The sequence below is a fragment of the Passer montanus genome, unplaced genomic scaffold, assembly GCF_014805655.1.
Source record: "Passer montanus isolate IOZ18808 unplaced genomic scaffold, ASM1480565v1 scaffold356, whole genome shotgun sequence".
Taxonomy (NCBI): Eukaryota; Metazoa; Chordata; class Aves; order Passeriformes; family Passeridae; genus Passer; species Passer montanus.
Window position 1 is genome coordinate 63,964 of NW_024368330.1, and position 6,000 is coordinate 69,963.

Consider the following 6,000-nt stretch of genomic DNA (forward strand, 5'->3'; position numbering starts at 1 on the left):
TGGTCCTTGCAGAGTCTTCGATCTTCATCATCCTCAGCCCTTGGTCTTCATTGGGGCTGGTCAGTTGGCCTTGACCTTCATCGCAGTCATCCTCATCATGGAAGAGCCTCCAAGAGCTCTTGACCTCCAGCCTCATCCTGGAAGAGCTGCTGACCTTCATCATCATCATCATCACCTGTGCCCCTCCCATTCTGCCACCACGGCCTCGTCCCCTCCCCCGCTCTACTCTGGCACCATTTCCTCCCTTTTTTTGTAATTTTTCCCAAATTTTATTCTTTTTTTCCCAATTTTTTGGTTCTTTCCCTCTTTCTTTCTGTCATTTTTCCCCTGGTTTGGTAAATTTTCCCTCCTTTTTCCCCTCATTTCAGTCTCATAAATTTTTATCATTTTTCCTCATTTTTGGTCAGTTTCTCAATTTTTAGTCTTTTTTTTCCATTTTTCCAATTTTTGCTCTTTTTTCCCCTGTTTTTGCTCACTCTCAGCCCACTTCCATTCCTTTTTCCCAACTTTTGGGTCCTTCCAGTTTTTGCTTGATTTTTCCCTATTTTTGCTCTTTTTTTACCCATTTTTCTCCATTTTGGGTTCGTATTCCTCAATTTCTGTTCATTTTTTTCCCAATTTCTGTTCATTTCTCCCCATTTTTTGCCCGTTTCTCCCCATTTTTTATTTGTTTTTCCCCATTTTTGTCCGTTTTTCCCCATTTTTGTCCGTTTTTCCCCATTTTTGTCCGTTTTTCCATTTTTGTCCGTTTTCCCCATTTCCCCCCCGTTTGTCCCCGACCCCGTCGCCGTTCCCGCTGTCCGGTCGCGCTCTCCCGTTTTTGGATGGTTTTGTTTTTTTCCCGTTTCTTTCGTTTTTCATATTGAAAAGTCGCCCCCGGGTCTGGAATAAACTCGGGATGGAAAAGCCACCACGGGTGTCACCTGTGTCACCTCCTGGGTCACCTGGGGGGGTCTGGGGTCACCTGAGGGTCCCAGTGTCACCTGGGCATCGCTTTGGGGTCACCTGAGGGGTTCCAGTGTCACCTGAGCGGTCCTGGGGTCACTTCTAAGGTCACCTGGGGGGTCTCTGTGTCCCCTCCTGGGGGTCCCCAATGTCACATGGGTCACCCAAGGGTCCCCAGTGTCACCTGGAGGGTCTCAATGTCACCTTGGGGGTCACTGGGAGGGGTCTCTGTGTCACCTCAGGGTCACCTGGAAGGTTTTGGGGTCACCTGGAGGGTCCCAATGTCACCTGGGGGGTCCTCAATGTCACTTCAGGATCATCCGAGGGTTCCAGTGTCACCTGTGAGGTCCTGGGGTCACTTCTAAGGTCATCTGGGAGGTCTCTGTGTCCCCTCCTGGGGGTCCCCAATGTCACATGGGTCACCCAAGGGTCCCCAGTGTCACTTCAGGGTCACCTGAGGGTACCCAGTGTCACCTGGGTATCACTTTGGGGTCACCTGGAGGGTCTCAGTGTCACTTTGGGGTCACCTGCATGTCCCTGTGTCCCTCCCAGAGGTCTGTGTGTCACTTCAGAGTCACCCAAGTGTCACCTGGAAGGTCTCGTTGTCACCTCGGGGGTCCCCTGGGGTCACTGGGAGGGGTCTCTGTGTCACCTCAGGGTCACCTGGAAGGTTTTGGGGTCACCTGGAGGGTCACCTGGGGTCACTTTGGGGTCACCCGAGGGTCCCCATTGTCACCTGCGAGGTCCTGGGGTCACTTTTAAGGTCATCTGGGGAGTCTCTGTGTCCCCTCCTGGGGCTCCCCAATGTCACATGGGTCACCCAAGGGTCCCCAGTGTCACTTCAGGGTCACCTGAGGGTCCCCAGTGTCACCTGGGCATCACTCTGGGGTCACCTGGAAGGTCTCGGTGTCACTTTGGGGTCACCTGGAGGGTCCCAGTGTCACCTGGGGAGTTCTCAACGTCACTTCAGGGTCACCTGTGGGTCCCAGTGTCACCTGGGTATCACTTTGGGGTCACCTGCATGTCCCTGTGTCCCTCCCAGAGGTCTGTGTGTCACTTCAGAGTCACCCAAGTGTCACCTGGAAGGTCTCATTGTCACCTTGGGGGTCACCTGGGGTCACTGGGAGGGTTCTCTGTGTCACCTCAGGGTCACCTGGAAGGTCCAGGGGTCACTTTGGGGTCACCTGGAGGGTCCCAGTGTCACCTGGGGAGTTCTCAACGTCACTTCAGGGTCACCTGTGGGTCCCAGTGTCACCTGGGTATCACTTTGGGGTCACCTGCAGGGTCTCAGTGTCACTTTGGGGTCACCTGCATGTCCCTGTGTCACTTCAGAGTCACCCAAGTGTCACCTGGAAGGTCTCCTTGTCACCTTGGGGGTCACCTGGAAGGTCCTGGGGTCACTTCAGGGTCCCCATTCCCACCCTGTAGGTCCCCATGTCCCCACCTGAAGGCTCCCAGTGTCACCTGGGGGGGTCTCAGTGTCACTTCAGGGTCACCTGGGGGTCCCCGTGTCCATCCTGGGGGTCCTTGTGTCACCTCAAGGGTCTCACTGTCACCTGGGGGTCCCCATTGTCACCTCTGTCACCTGGAGGGCCTCAGGGTAACTTTTGAGGTCACCTGGGGAGTTCCTGGGGTCACTTCAGGGTCCCCACTCCCACCTTGGAGGTCCCCATGTCCCCACCTGAAGGCTCCCAGTGTCACCTGTGTCCCTCTTCAGGGTCCCCGTTGTCACCTGGGGTCACTGAGAGGTCCCTGTGTCACCTGGGTGTCCCCAGTGTCCTCAGGGTGTCTGTCCATCAGTGGTGGCAGCGTGGGAACGTCACTGGTTGGGGACATTGGGTGGCACCAGGGGTGGTGGCACTTCGGGAACGCCTTGGGGACAAGGTGGGCACTTACAGGGAACGGGGACACTGGGGGGTGGCAGCACCATGGGGACATGATGGTGTTCAAGGGTGACACTGTGAGGTGGCACTTTGGGGACACTGCGGACAATGTGACATTGGGAGGTGGTGGCACCTTGGGGACACATTTGGGACACGATGAAAGGGAGGATGGTGGTACCTGGGTGACACTTTGGGGACACTGCAGGGGTGGTGGCACTTGAAGGACACAGGGACACTGCTGTGGTGGCACCTTGGGGACACTTTATTGATGTGGTGACACTGGGGGTAGTGGCATTTTGGGGACACTGGGGGTGGTGGCACCATAGGGACACTTTATTGACATAGCACTGCAGTGGTGGCACCTTGGGGACACAGGACATGGGGTGGTGGTGGCACCTTGAGGACACTTTGAGAACATGGTGACATTCAGGGGTGGCACCTGTGGGACACTGCAGTGGGTGGTGGCACCTTGGGGACATTTCAGGGACATGATGACATTTGGGCGTGGCACTTTAGGGACAAAGTGACACCAGAGCGTGGTGGCACTTGTGGGACACGTAGGAGACAAGGTGGCACCTTGGGGACAGGGACACTTGGGGGACATGATGACATTTGGGGGACCCTTGGGAGACGCGCTGACACTGCAGCAGTGGCACTTTGGGGACATGCAAGGCCTGGTGGCACTCTGGGGACAAAGGGGCCGGTGGCACCTTGGTGGCCTCAGGAGCCACCGCTGGCACTTCGGGGACGTGGTGGCATCGGGGTGGTGGCACTTGGGTGGCACTTTGGGGACACAGCGGGGTCCCGGCGGCTCTGGGGGGTGGTGGCGCTTGGGGACACTTTGGTGTCACTGGCGGGTGGCACTCGGGGACACTTTGGGGGTGTTTGGAGACGTTTCGGTGGCTCCGATGCCACCCTCGGGCTCCGTCGGGGTCACCTGAGGGGACAGGGGGGTCTGGGGGTGTCACCTCCCCCCAAAATCCCCCAAATTCACCCCAAAACCCAAATGGGACCCCCAAAGTTCAGCTGGGACCCCAAATTCACCCCAAAACCCAAATGGGGCCCCCAGAGCTCACCTGGGACCCCAAATCCTCTCAAGACTCACCTGGGACCTCCAAAATCCACCAGGGACCCCCTAAAATCCCCCCAGATTCCCCAAATTCACCCTAAAATCCACCTGGGAACCCCAAAATTCTCCCCCAATCTCACCTGGGACCCCCCCCCAAACCCCATCTGGGACTCCCTAAAGCCATCCAGGATTCCCCAAAATCCCCCAATATCACCCTAAAATCCATCTGGGACCCCCAAAATCCACTCAGAGACCCCAGTTTCTCCCTGGGAACCCCTAAATCCCCCAAATTCACCCCAAATTCCATCTGGGACCCCCCAAAATCCTTCCGGGATTCCCAGACTCACCTGGGACTCCCCAAACCCATCCAGGACCCCTCAAAATTCCCCAAACTCACCCTAAAATCCATCTGGGACCCCCCCAAAATCCCCCAAGTTCACCCCCAAATCCCCTAAATTCCCCTCAAACCTCACCTGGGACCCCAAATTCCCCCTAAAATCCACCCGGGACCCCAAAATCTCCCAGGATTCCCCCGACTCACCTGGGACCCCCAAACCTCATCCAGTTCCACCCAAAATCCCCCCAAATCACCCCAAAATTCACCTGGGGTGCTCCAAACTCCACCTGGGACCCCCAGATTCACCCCCAAACTCCCTGAATCCTCTGAGCTCACCTGGGAGACCCAAAATCCCCCAAATCCCTCCTGGGACCCCCCAAATATCCACTTGGGACCCCCCAAATCCCCCTAAAGCTCACCTGGGAGCCCAAAATCTGTCCTGGGACGGCTCAGGGACCCCCAGTCAGCCCCAAACTGGGGAACCCCAAATCAGCCCCAAAATTGGCCCCAAATCAGCCCTGAAATCAGCCCCAGGTCAGGGACCCCAAATCAGGGATCCCAAAATCAGCCCCAGGTCAGGCACCCCCAAATCAGCCCCAAAATCAGGCTGGGAGCCCAAAATCTGTCCTGGGACCCCCCCAAAATCCCCCAAATATCCACTTAGGACCCCCCAAATCCTCCCTGGCACCCTAAAACCCCCCAAATACCCCTAAAGCTCACCTGGGAGCCCAAAATCCCCCAAAGACCTCCTGGCACCCCCCAAAATCCTTCCTGGAACCTTTCAAAACCCCCAAATATCCCCCTGGGACCCCCCCCCAAATCCCCCTTGGGGATCCCGAAATCAGAGGACCCCAAAACAGCCCCGGCCCCAAACTGGGATCCCAAAATCAGCCCCAAAATTGGCCCCAAAACTGGCCCCAAATCAAGGATCCCCAAATCAGCCCCAAACCGGGGAACCCCAAATCAGCCCCAGGTCAGGGATCCCCAAATCAGCCCTGAAATCAGCCCCAAAATTAGCCCCAAACCAGGGATCCCAAAATCAGCCCCAAAATCAGGGATCCCAAAATCAGCCCCAAAATCGATCCCAAAATCTGCCCCAAAACAGCCCCGGCCCCAAATCAGGGATCCCAAAATCAGCCCCAAAATCGATCCCAAAATCTGCCCCAAAACAGCCCCGGCCCCAAATCAGGGACCCCAAAATCAGCCCAAAGTCAGCCCCAAACTGGGGACCCCCAAATCAGCCTCGAATTGGCCCCAAATCAGGAATCCCCAGATCAGAGGATCCCAAACCAGGGATCCCAAAATCAGCCCCAAATCAGGGATTCCAAAATTGGGGATCCCAAAATCAGCCCCAAAACAACCCCGGCCCCAAATCAGGGATCCCAAAATCAGTCCCAAAATCGGCCCCAAATCAGGGATTCCAAAATGAGCCCCAACTGGGGAACCCCGAATCAGCCACAGGTCAGGGACCTCTACATCAGCCCCAAATTTGGGATCCCAAAATCAGCCCTAGGTCAGGAACCTCTAAATCAGGGATCTCAAAATCAACCCCAGGTCAGGGACCCCAAAATCAGCCCCAAATCGGGAATCCCAAATCAGCCCCAAGTCAGGGATCCTCAAATCAGCCCCAAAATTGATCCCAAAATCTGCCCCAAAACAGCTCCGGCCCCAAATCAGGGATCCCAAAATCAGGGATCCCAAAATCAGCCCCAAACTGGGGATCCCCAAATCAGCCCCAAAATTTGCCCCAAATCAGGAATCCCCAA